Source organism: Anastrepha ludens, chromosome 3, assembly GCF_028408465.1.
Source record: "Anastrepha ludens isolate Willacy chromosome 3, idAnaLude1.1, whole genome shotgun sequence".
Taxonomy (NCBI): domain Eukaryota; kingdom Metazoa; phylum Arthropoda; class Insecta; order Diptera; family Tephritidae; genus Anastrepha; species Anastrepha ludens.
Genome location: NC_071499.1, coordinates 8,943,245 through 8,956,641, shown reverse-complemented (window position 1 = coordinate 8,956,641; position 13,397 = coordinate 8,943,245).

Below are 13,397 nucleotides of genomic sequence, written 5' to 3'. Positions count from 1 at the left end.
CATCGTTGTGGAGTAACTGTGGCCTTACCGCGACAAGGGGAGCTGGCGCATCGGACCTATTGAGATCTCCAAGAAAATTGAAGCCTGCCGAGCTTACCTTGTCGAGCAGGCAGCTTAAGAATAAGATGAACATAAACAAAACAAAATAACAATAACAATAACAAAAAGGGCAGTGGTAAAAAGCTCGGGGGGCTCTCAGAGGCAGAAGTATCGCTCTTTGAAGAACACGCCCGCGAGAACCACATGGGGTATACCACAAACCAGCACTAGATACTGAGAGATCGAGTGGGTCAGTCACCAAAGACCAAGCATCAAAGATAGTAAAGCGAGGAGATCCTCGAAAAGAAACAACTGCTAACCGGTTCTCACCAGCGAACACAGTTGCCATTGCTGCTTTGCACTAGACCGAATACCTGTCGCACTAGTCACCGATCGGAGGTGCCCCAGCAGTGAGATCGGGATGCATCTCCAGCAAGTAAGAACCACAAACCTCTTACTGTATTTCAGGAGGCTATAATAGATACGTTCTTTGAAGGAATGGCTCGCCCGCTGGACTTTAGCGGGGTTTATTTTAGGCAGCAGTGCTATACAAGCTAGAAACACCCCTCCTGTGGAGCCTAGTAGTTTATGACGCAACCTTGTCCAAAGCAACAAAGTTCTCATGACGTTTAGCAGGAAAATCTTTGGGTTGTAACCCCAACATCATAATTAAAAGGCCAGTGATAACATATGGACCGACTGCTTAGGCATCAAAACCCGCTGTCTTGACAGTGAAGGCAGCGCTAAATAAGCTTCAGTGCTTTGCATGCGTGTGCATCACCGCAGCGATGCAGACCTGCCCTACAGCTGAGATGGAGATGATACATGAGCTGACACCACTTCATCAGTTATTCCTGAGTATGCAGCTCCCACTTACACAGAGATGATAGCACTAAAGTCATCAAATTCGAAAAGAAGTTCAGAATTGAACTGGATGATGAACATGAAAGGAAACTCCGCGAGTGTACATTGCGCTAGTACACAGATGGCGCGAAGACCCAAGAAGGCAGAGGCACTGGAATATATGGCCCCAAAAACAAGCGTTCTGCGCCGATGGATAGTTTTCCAAGCATCTTCCAAGCGGATATGTATGCCATCTGTCTATGTGCAGAGATAAACTTAGACAGAAATTTTCGGAATGTGTGAATTGTCATTCTGAACGACAGTCAGGCAGCACTCAAGCCCTCACAGGTATTTCAGTGTATCGAGGAACCGAATCTGTTAGGGTCCCAGAACACAGGGTTGTAAACCAACCAAAAGCAGTTTAAAAATCTTATAATTCTCCAGAAGAATAAAGTGAAAAACCTCTCGGGCATTCTCACAGGCCACTGCAGACTACGTAGTCATCTGCAGATGCACGAGATATGGTCCACGAACTCTTCTTGTTTCTGTGCCCAATCCCAGGAGACTCCAATACACCTTCTTCTTGAGTGTGACGCTATAGCGCAGCTCTATCTAAAGTTTAATAAGGAAACTGGGTATTTTTTTTTCTCAATATCAGAAACATCATTAAAGGTGCTGTCTCACCAGTGGTATGTAAGGCATGCCCCCACTAACCCTATAACATTCCTTCTCGCCTGATTTCTCCCTGGGACTACTAAAAGCAATTTCATCTAGGTGGAGCCGTGTTTATGCCTTTTAGACACACCAGGTTCCTGCGTCTAGGGGTTATACGCTATCGATAGCATCTATTGGTTTGTCACCAATGGGGCATCGGTAAATTGCAATATCGTTACTCGATATCGACTTGTGATCTGTTTGGGTTCGTCTTTAGGCTTTACCTCACGCGTTCGTGATTGTCGTCTGTTCGTGAATATAGTCACTCTCACAGGAGATCTTTTTCAAAATGGCTTCTTTGGGCGACGCATCTAGGCATCTGTTGGGTATTCTACATCGGTTTCGCTTTGCGCTCCCATTCTAAGTTTCTCAGTTTTATTAATATCCTTGCTGCAAACTGTTTAACTGCTTCCCATTTCTTTTTCGAGTTCAACATTTGCGTTACAAGGTTATCTGGTGTGAGGACGACGCCGAGAACTTTTGCCAGCTCGAAGCGCTCTTCCCAAAATCTGGCGCAGTGAAAAGTCACGTATTCTGCACTCTCATCTGCGCTGTGGCACTCTGGGTAGGTCGAATTGTCTGCTAGATTAAAATGGCAAGAAAGCCACCATGTTCGCTGAGGATTTGGGTTAGATAGTAATCCGTTTCACCGTGCTTTCTGCTTATCTATTCATCTAGTTTGGGGATCAACTTATACGTCCGTCGACCTTTGGAGGAGTGATCCCATCTATTCTGCCACTTTGCTATCGTACGTTCGCGCTCGGTTATTTTATCTCCAGATATTGATTTATGCCCACGTGAGCGATACAGTCGCTAAACCGCAGATGGTATCATCAGATACTGCTCTGTACGCACGCGCTACTCTGTGCGCGCTAAGTCTGTTAGCTTGCAGTACCTCCTTTGAACGCCTCGTTCGTCCTCCTGACCATACTGGGGCGACGTATAGAGCGACGAATAGAGTCAGAGACCATAGAAAGAATCTTTCTTCTACTTTCAGGGGGTCCTCCAACGTTTGGTAGCATATGCATGATGCCTTATTCACTCTCATTGCCTTGTTACGGGTAAGTTTTAGATACTCCTTGAATGTGAGCTTCTCGTCGATGTGTACTCCAAGATATTTTACCCATGCATTGAGATGCAATGGCATGTCCTCAAACCGATATAGTGAGGCTCTCGCTCCACCTACATTTACTGATAAGGACCAGCTCAGTTTTTTGCGCTGCCAGCTCTAGATTAGCGTTGCTCAGCCACCTTTGAATTCTCGCAACTTCAAAAAAAAAGGGAAATGGGTCTGGATGAACTACTGTGATGCATAGAGTGCACAAAAGATTATAAGCAAAACCTCCAAGAAATAGATGAAGCAACATGAAGCTTTACTTCCCATTGTGTTTCCCAAGCTCCAAATACTCTAATTCAATCTAGCACCCATATCATTGAGAAGAAATTTCACAAATTTAGATTCTTAATGATTTGCGTATTGCTATTAAACCACGAGAAGTAGCATCACTTACAAGAATCAGCCACCAACATAATTGTCCCTCAATAGCACACCAATACACAGGCGTATTGTAACAGTTTATGCAACAAGCGGTATAATTAAAATATGCATGTGGAATAGCATACCAAAGTTCCGAATACATAGACAGATCTACATACATACACGTGCAAACACAGCAACCGCAATGAGTTTAGCATTGGGGAAAATCCTCACGACCGAGACACGGTAGGGAATTGACAGGATGCAAGGGATCGAATATGATTGCGACGTGTGCACAAGCAAATGAAGAAAACTAATGCATATACAAGATTTATATGTATATGTGGATGTAATAGTGTACATGTAACCACTAACACATACACTCAAACACAAATGAATATTACGCCACATTTCCTTGCACGACGAGCTGGCTGGCTCGCACATTAATTAAAGTGCTGCTCTGCTGGTTGCGAGAAAATTATACGCCAAGGATTCAGGAAAACTCGAACATCTGCATCAGCAGAAAGCGTAAAGTACACTTAGCCAAGCACCAATCATCGTTAAATGAAACTTGTTGACAGCAACTAGAATTAACCATTCGACACTTAACCCAACCAACATTGCAGCAAATCAGTCAGTTCGTCAATGGTTTTACTGATTTGCACACTTATAACTTTCCAAACATTCATATGCGCATACATACACACACACACACACACACACACACACACACATACATGCATGCATGCATATGTATAGGTGTGTCTATGTATGTACTATATATGTAGCTGTTGCTTTTGGCTTTTGAGTGCTTCGATTAACATTTTGAATTATTTGTAACACTTAACACCGAAATTTATTTGCCATTGCGGAGCTGAGTTCAGCAGGAATGCTGTAAAGTGAATGAGGCAAAAATGGGTTGATGTTAAAATGAGCCCATATAAGTAAACTGCAAAAGGAGGTGAAATGAAAGCATTCAACTTGAGCATTAAATTGCGTGAATGTGGAAAAAATAAACTCTGTTCACAGTTTCACTTTATAAAAGCCATTAAAACCCCAGCTGCTGGTGCGGTATAAAATTTTAATATCGAAGTTGAAGAGCTCGAGTGACACTAAAATTTGCATGCACACCAACTAAATAGTAAATCTCTGCTACGAACAAACAAATTTATATTTATTTTAAGATAAAAAAAAATTCCGATAGCCCTAGCAGCTGTGATGCCCAGCATAATTTGTATTCCCTCTCAAATTTATGTAGCGCAGCTTTACCACATAATTAACCCCATAAATATTTTCTCTCAACCTCAATTCGAAGCTTGTACATTTTTCCTTAAAATTTCGAAAATTACCACAAATGACGCAGCTGCTGCCTTAAGTGGGAGCCATCAAAGATGTCTTTTGTGCTTTGGTTATGAAAAAGATTGTGGAATATTTTAAGAGAGGCATCGAATAAATGGCGGTGCCAAACGGTCCCGTTCCTTTTTTTTTGTGTTTTTTTTTTTGTTCACTCCTCTCGGGAGTGGAGCCTCGGGCCTCGACAAGATTCAGTCTTGCGTTGGCTTCGTTAATCTAATTGATTTCTGACAGGGTGATTAGCCTGCCGCTACCAGTCCTAAATAGTGGTAGTGGGAATACCCATCTGTCGTTGCTTAGGAACAACGCCTTCTAACTGCTTGAAGCGCCATCTGTGTGTCGCATTTTTCTGGCAGAAGGATCCCACAGATGGTTGAGGACTTCGCTAAATTTGGTGTGTCTGCGCGATTGTCCGCTTCCCCTTGCTGACGCCACTGATGCAATGTGTAACTGTGTCTTTTTCTTTTTTTCTTTTGTGCGGGAGTAAGGATTGGAATTATAAGGTTGTTAGGAATGAAATTATTCTTATATTTTTTTTTTGTGTTTTTATAAGAAACTAGGAAAGTAGGTAAGTTTGGAAAAGTGCGAGAACCGTGCGAGAACCGTGCTTTACGTGCGATTCGAACCCACAACCTCTGAGATGGCAGGCTAGTGCGCTTACGTTAGACTACCGAGGCTACCGTGCGTGTCTACCATTTGGTAATGACCGAATTCGAATCCTAGGCATGAAACACTAAGTAATAGAAAAGTTTAGTTTTCTAATAGCGGTCGCCCCGCGGCAGGCAATGGTAGAACTCCAAATGTATTTCTCCCATGGAAAAGCTCCTCACAAAAAACCATCTGCCCTTCGGAGGAGGAATAAAAATGTAGGTCCTTCTATTTATGGAAAAATATCAATACGCACACGACAAATAACAGAAGGAACTCGTTCAAATACCCAATATAGGGTAGGTAAGCACCAATTGGCCTGCCATAAGTTCTGTTACAAGTTAAGTCCGTTATAGATATGAAATTATAATACTTTTTTTTAATGAAGTTAGTTTTATTTAATCATGTAAATATTAAAAACAATTTTGTAATTGGTCACCATTTGCTTTTACACAAGCCTTCAAACGATTAGGCCATTCAACTGTTGCAGCACGCACGGTTTCTATGGACATTGACGTCGCTGCTCGAACCACAGATTATTTGAGACTGTCCAAATTTCTGTGAGGTTTTCGACAGGCCACAAACTGTAATCCAATGGATTCAGATCTGGACTTGCAGACGGTCAATTTTCTTATTTTTTAACCACTGCTGAGTGGGGATCCAACGATCTCCATTAAAGGTAGTACTGCTCAACTGCCGCACCACGTGCTCCAGCACATCCTCCTGGTACACTTTTGTCCCGTTCTTAACCTCTTTTTCGCAGAAATTTAGAGATGTAACGTCTTGACAAGACACCACCCACCAAGCCGTTACTGAGGCTGGATGCTGATTACGCTAAACCGTTGGAACAACATTTTTTGTGTCTTTAGAAGTTTTAGCACAGATTTTGTCGTTTTGATTATTAAAACCCTCTTCAACAGTGAACATTTTCTCATCTGTGAAATGAATATTTTCATGACCGTTAACCGGGTGCCATCGAAGAAGCTGCTTCCATCTGTCGAGTCTAATTTTCTTCAAGCGCATTTCTAAAAGATGACCAGTTGAGCGACGGAAGGCTTTTATATGGAGATCATCACTAATTAGATTTGGCATGGATGGTTGACACATTCATTCCCCTGGACACGATTTCCTGCTTTCTAAAAGGATTTCTACGAATTTATGAGTAGACAAAGCATGCGACCAAAAGCAAAAATAACGTAACTTTTTTATGAGAATTTGTTCTCGCCGTATGCATTGTAAAATTTGTCACAGAATTTATGGCAAGACTAAGTAGTATAAATAAACAAATGTATATTCTAGAAATTCTAATTAAAAATTTCTAAATAAAACCGTGAGATTGTTGTTAAGGTTGGAATTTTTGTATAAAGTTTGAAATTTGGGTTTCTAAGATTTTTGTTAGGCAAATAAAAACATACAAACAACATGCAACAATAAAAAATTATGAATATAACATTTTTTTTTTAATTATGGAGATCTGGAGACCGGGAATTAGATAGGGAAGCTTGTGTCCAGCCAAGTAGTATCACAATTTGCCTCTATTCCTTACCCCCAGTGGCAACCACTCTAACCTAGGCTAACCGCACCTGATAATAATTACACAATGACCGAAAGGGATAATTTTTATATGACCACTGTCGTTAAATGCACACAGTCGCATTGGCAGCTTCACATGCATACAGTCACACGCATAAACGAATTATTAAAGATCACGATACTGCAGCCGTCATTTGTGAGCACAAAGCAGCTGTGACGTCATCCGTACCCTATATTTTTATTTTTGTTAATTTTCTGTTGGTTGCAGCTATCAGCTGTATTTGTTTTTCTTTTTCACACCAAATTTGTTATAACATTATCTCTTTCAACAATAAATCTCACAAAGAGCAGATGTGAAAACCGCGCGTAATGGTAAATGGGAATCTTGGCAGATGCCTAGACGATGCCTTTCGCATGAAATCGCTACACAAAAAATGTATAAAATCTAGCTATTATCTGCAGCCAGGAAAGAAAGAAAACTCATTGTACTCAAGTAGCGAATCCTAAAGATCAGTTTAGTTATATTCGTCAAAAGACCTGTCTTAAGCGAAAGCATTACATAACGACACAAAAATACCCTTATCTTCAAATGCTTGTTCAAATCGATTTTTTCCCGCGTAAAAAAACATAATTTGATTTAATTTACATTGTTTCATTGTTTAAATCATCGATTGTCATTAGCTATAACTTATGGCCTTTAAAAGGCACTGATTATTCTTTTTTATTTTTTTTATTTATTTTTTTTTTGTTTTTTACTAAACAACTTTCGATTTATAAGTGGCAACACTACATCCGCTTATTGTCGCCCGCCAAACTAGCAATGACTTAACTTGGTGACGCCGGGCGAATTTGACAATCGAGTGACGTCATTACAGAAAATAAACGAGCAAACGTGTAAATACGTGCCCGATTTATTTTATATTCTTGGCTTTCCGCTCACTTTTGCTTATTCTTGCTCTTATTGTTTTTATTTTCTGTACTGACATCACGGCACATGGCCGTAAGCAGCATATAATACAGAAAAATTTATTTGTTCGTATACGGCAATAATTTCATAGTGGCATCTCTCAACGTGTTGTACGACTGTCATTCAAGGCGAATCTGTTAAAGGAGGTATTGGTAAATCAGCTGATTTTGTTTTTTTCTTTCGTCGTGTCTCTGTGGCTGTCAGCCACAAATGAAATACGGCGAATCCATTCTTTTTTTTCTACTTTGCCGTGACAATCAAAGGTACAAAATATTGTTGGACTCATTTTAGCAAGGCTATACAATGTTTTTCGTGTTTGCCGGTTGGGCTATTGTGTGTATTTTTTCAAGCATTCGTGTTTCCAAAAATTTTTTGTACATATTTCACATAATAAAGTGCTAATTAGTGATCATTTGGTAGCACCTTGGCATTGATGCTTTTACTTGCTTCTGTTATCGGAATTGAGTATCGAATACTGATAAAATAATAAAATAATCGAATACAGGTAAAAAAATATCCCATATATGGATGTATGGAGTAAAAAATTTAAGTTATAAAAATCAGATCATTTTGTTTATTTAAAGAAACCGAAACGAAATTTTTATGTTCAAATCAATTTATACATTGTTGTTGCCCCAGTGCCACCAGCTTTAACGAATGCGCCCTGAAATGCAGGTTGAAATGTCAAAGTGTCCTGTTTTTTTGTTGTTGCCTTATTTGAAAATTTGGTAATAAAACTACCGAATTGCAAAAACAAGATACTCACATATTGCTCTAGCGAAGTCACCTTTTATGAATTATTGATTGATTTATTAAATGCAGTTTAATTCGAAAATTTCAATATTTTTGAAGCAAAAGTGCCAATATAGGGTGCGCCATGTACAATTTGCTTTTTGAATCGGCTATAAAAAAAAAGTAATGAATATTTTTTCAAACTTTTTTTTTATTTTGAAGATTGAACATTGTCATTTATGAATGAAAAATAATATCGTTCAAATTTTTAAGCACACTTTCGATTGTTTGAGCTCCAATTTCATGAATGTCAACTTCGATTTCGTGTTTTAAAGCATCAATCGTCTCTGGATAGTTCACATAGCATTTGTCTTTAACGGCTCCCCACAAAAAATAGTCCAACGGGCTTAAATCACAGCTATGAGGCGGCCAATTGTTATGGGAATTTCGACTTATTATTCGGTTTTCAAAAACGGCAGCCAAAAGTTCGAGTGTAACTTTGGCAGTGTGACAAGTTGCAACGACCTGTTGAAACCAAATGTCGTCCATGTCATCCTCTTCAATTTTTGGAAGCAAAAACTCGTTGAGCATGGCACGGTAACGCTCGCCATTTACTGTAACCGCGGTTCCTCGCTCATTTTCGAAAAAAAATGGCCCGATGATGTCGCCAGACCAAAAACCGCACCAAACAGAGCCTCGTTGTGGATGCATTTGCTTTTCTACAGTAACGTGTGGATTTTCTGAGCCCCAAATCCGATAATTTTGCTTATTGACGTAGTCACCGATGTAAAAATGAGCTTCATCAGAAAAGATGATTTTTCGGTAAAAATGCTCATCTTTGATCAAACGATTTTCTGCCCATTGAGCGAACCGAAAACGCATTGGATGGTCATTAGGCTTCAGTTCTTGCACCAATTGAACTTTGTAGGCCTTCATACCGAAGTCTTTATGCAAAATTCTCCTCAAAGATGGTGAGTTGAGATTGTTGGATGTTCACGCACAATTTCGGCTACAGCAGCAATGTTTTCGGGTGTACGCACTGTAGCAGCACGTTCACGTGTTGTTTTATCCATTAACGATCCACTTTCACGAACACGATTAACAAATTGATCCACAAACTGTCTTGTTGACAAATCTTTTATTTTTGGATTTTTTTTTTTTTAATTTCTCACAGTTTGAGGAGAAGACTCACCACTTCGGAAATAGGTTTTCAATATTTCCCAATTTTGTTCAAGCGTATAGCGTCCCATTTCGTAAATGTCAAACCTTTAAGTAAATTATGAACACATTTGACATGTCATTTGTGTTACCATTCTCAAAAAAATAGGTGGTTCAAAAAGCAAACGCTATATGGCCCACCCTGTATTACTCTTCAGACACCATAATCAGCAACTGGAAATGGATGTAAATTTACCAACTGTATTGCTACCAAAAATAAGCATTTACGGTATTGCCATCCGCAGCGTAAGTAATATTTTCTGTTGCATATTTTTGTCGCTCGTTTATTCTATTACCTTCTTAATTTATTAGCAGCTCATGGTTAGGTATTAACAAAAAACACTGTTATATTTTCGCTCTTTTTAATCACTAAATACACGAAAATTAATACACTTAGGGGTCAAATTTCGCTTCTCTTAACACAGGACAATATATTTAAACAATATTTTCCACAAAAACAAGGTAAATATTAATATTAACTTAAATAGATCGTTAATAGAAATGTATACATTGTTTGCATGACGCGCGAAAAGTTCACTGATTGATGCTTGGTAATGCCACTCTATTGAAATGTAGCGAGAAGTGCAATTTTTTCTAAGGTGTTAGAGGGTCAATTACATCATATTACGGGATTTACACAAGAATGATAGAGAAGCAGATTACGCCTTCCGAATTCGCCGTGTCGTAAGTGCTGATGAATAAACAAGCAAAACGAAAGGGAATTACTTGTTTATGAAGAAGAATGTAGGCGATAACAACCAATTACAAGGAATTATACTCACACATCCACATACTTTTTTTGCCACGGGGTCTTCCGCATAAATACGCAAACAAACTGCATTATATATTAATTTGTGTTTTCCCAATTTAACACACGGCACTTCGTTTGATTCAACATGTTAATCGAAGCAATAAAATACACTTATTTTTGGTTTTTAAATACTTTATTAGTTTTTGTGATATTTTCCATATAATTTTTTTCTAGTATCGATGGGTTATATAATAAACTAGCAAACCCGGCCCCCTTCGCTGGGCACACTAAAATAGAATAGATATGGTTTAGAACAGAAAATATATGGTTTTCATATTATTTATTTCTTTATTCTTTATTCAAGCGCTTTGGCATAAACAATATTTTTTGTTTTTCTATTTGTTTTTGAGTAAATATAAAATATAAATTGAAAATCAGGAAAACAGAAGATTGTTTTTAAATTTCAAATCAACGCATATGAATAAACAATCGTCTTTTTTCCTGATCATCCATGAATTTTTCGTTTCAATTTATATGTTTTATTAAGCATTGGAGCTTTTTTAACCATTATCCATTTATATTTTTCAGAAAAAAAAACGAAAAAAAAATTTTTTTCCACGAACACATAATTTCATTCGGATTTCACATTAAATTCTCAAATTTCGTAAGAAATTATTCACTGTTCCAAAATCCACTCCAAAACAATTCACAAACAATTTTTACATGTTGCACTTACGTTTTTTCCTTATGGCATCCAAATCAGAAAGAAATATTGACACATTGTAACTCACACTGTCAATTTGACAGTTCAGTTCCGCCCCAAGCGTTAAAAAGGTAAACGACATTATGGCTGGTTCAAAAGAACGCTGTACCCGTTGCCAGTGCTTCGAATTACAACCAAACTTTTCAATACTTACTTAACAATGTGTGTAAGTTTGGTTTAATTCGGTGCAAAGACACGGCGGGTCCACGTTTTGACATATATTTCGAGACCCTAGACATCAATAGGTATGAAAATTACCCCGTATTAAAGCACTTATCAACAGCTTTCATTTGATACCCATATTGTACATACACAACCAAAGGTTACCCGGGTCCACGTTTTGACCTATATCTCGAGACCCCAGTCACGGAGCGGCATGAAAAATACTCTGTACTAAAGCATTCACCAACAGCTTTCATTTGATACCCATATTGTACATACACGTCCGAAGGTTACCCGGGTCCACGTTTTGACCTATATCTCGAGACCCTATCTCCTAATAGGTATTCAAACTATACGGAAATCATCTTCAATACCTACTTAACAATGTGTTTAAGTTTGGTTTAATTCGGTTCAAAGACACGGCGGGTCCACGTTTTGGCATATATTTCGAGACCCTAGTCATCAATAGGTATGAAAATTACCCCGTATTAAAGCACTTATCAACAGCTTTACTTTGATACCCATATTGTACATACACAACCAAAAGTTACCCGGGTCCACGTTTTGACCTATATCTCGAGACCCCAGTCACGGAGCGGCATGAAAAATACTCTGTACTAAAGCATTCACCAACAGCTTCAATTTGATATCCATATTGTACAAACACATTCTAGGGTCCACGTTTTGGTCTCTATCTCGAGACCCTAGTCACGGAGCGGCATGAAAAATACTCTGGACTAAAGCATTCACCAACAGCTTCCATTTGATACCCATATTGTACATACACATCCGAAGGTTACCCGGGTCCACGTTTTGACCTATATCTCGAGCCCTATTTCCAGAATAAAATATAATCCATGTTACTCGTGGATGATGTAGCTTTCGAATGGTGAAAGAATTTTTAAAATCGGTCCAGTAGTTTTTGAGCCTATTCATTACAACCAAACAAACAAAGTTTTCCTCTTTATAATATTAGTATAGATAATAATAATAATTGGCGCGTACACTTCTGTTAGGTACTTGGCCGAGCTCCTCCTCCTATTTGTGGTGTGCGCGTTGATTTTGTTCCACAAATGGAGGGACCTACAGTATCAAGCCGACTCCGAACGGCAGATATTTTAATGAGGAGCTGAAATACACTCGGAGGTTTCCCATTGACTGCCGAGGGGCGACCACTATTAGAAAAAGGTTTTTATTAATTTTGCTTTCACCGAGATTCGAACCAACGATCTCTCTGTGAATTCCGAATGGTAATCACGCACCAACCCACTCGGCTACAGCGGCCGCTGGGTTATATGCATGCGTAAAATAATCCAGAAAATCGCGCGGTTTTTTTTTCGAATTTTTTCTTGCTAAACTAAAGCAAAAAGTACAGCAGATTTACAAACATCCTTCCAACGAACGGCCCTACATATGAACTTCGTTCTTATTTGAGGTGTCTGGCAACACCAACTTTCTAATAAAATGTTTGTTAAATATTATTAATTATGGATTAATTTTACAGAAAAAAGCGTTTGCCCATAAATGTTTTGTCCTCTTATTACTTATTATAAAATCTAACATCGAATTTCGCATGCGTATTGTTGTCATCATTTTTGAAACCTCAGTAATCGTCGTTTACGGATTTTCTCCAACTGTTTATTATTAGCAGTCAATTAATTGCGCAATTAATTAGCATTTATTGAAGTGAAACTTCTTTAGGCGCGTCGGGGGCCCCAAGGCAGATTGAAAATAGGCGAGTGAAACGGTAAGTTCGGAGCGTTACCGAAATCCGCCAAATGGGCGGGGTCAAGGAGCAGCTGCTCCTTCCCACTCTCGCCTATTCGCTCTCTCTGTCGCTCACTCGCGAGAAATAATATGAACTGAAATGTATATAGCACACAAGTAAGCATTGAAGTAGACTGGCGACATGCAGGCAACCGACAATCGACAACCGACAACGGGTATTATAGATAGCCATAGCCCGTGCAAATGAGTGCTGTGTGTGAGTATCAGATAAAGCGCCGATTGAATGTGTGTAAGCGGGAAAGCAATAAGAAACTGCTGTGAAGTAAATAGATGGCAGGTATGGAGGAGACGAAGCGATACAATGAGTGCGTTTGCCAAACGAGTGACGATAGTTGAAGTAGAAGGTTGTAAAATGACATTTCAACCGTTTCGGTGATCAAAGCAAATTGATTAACGCGCCAAAAGTAGG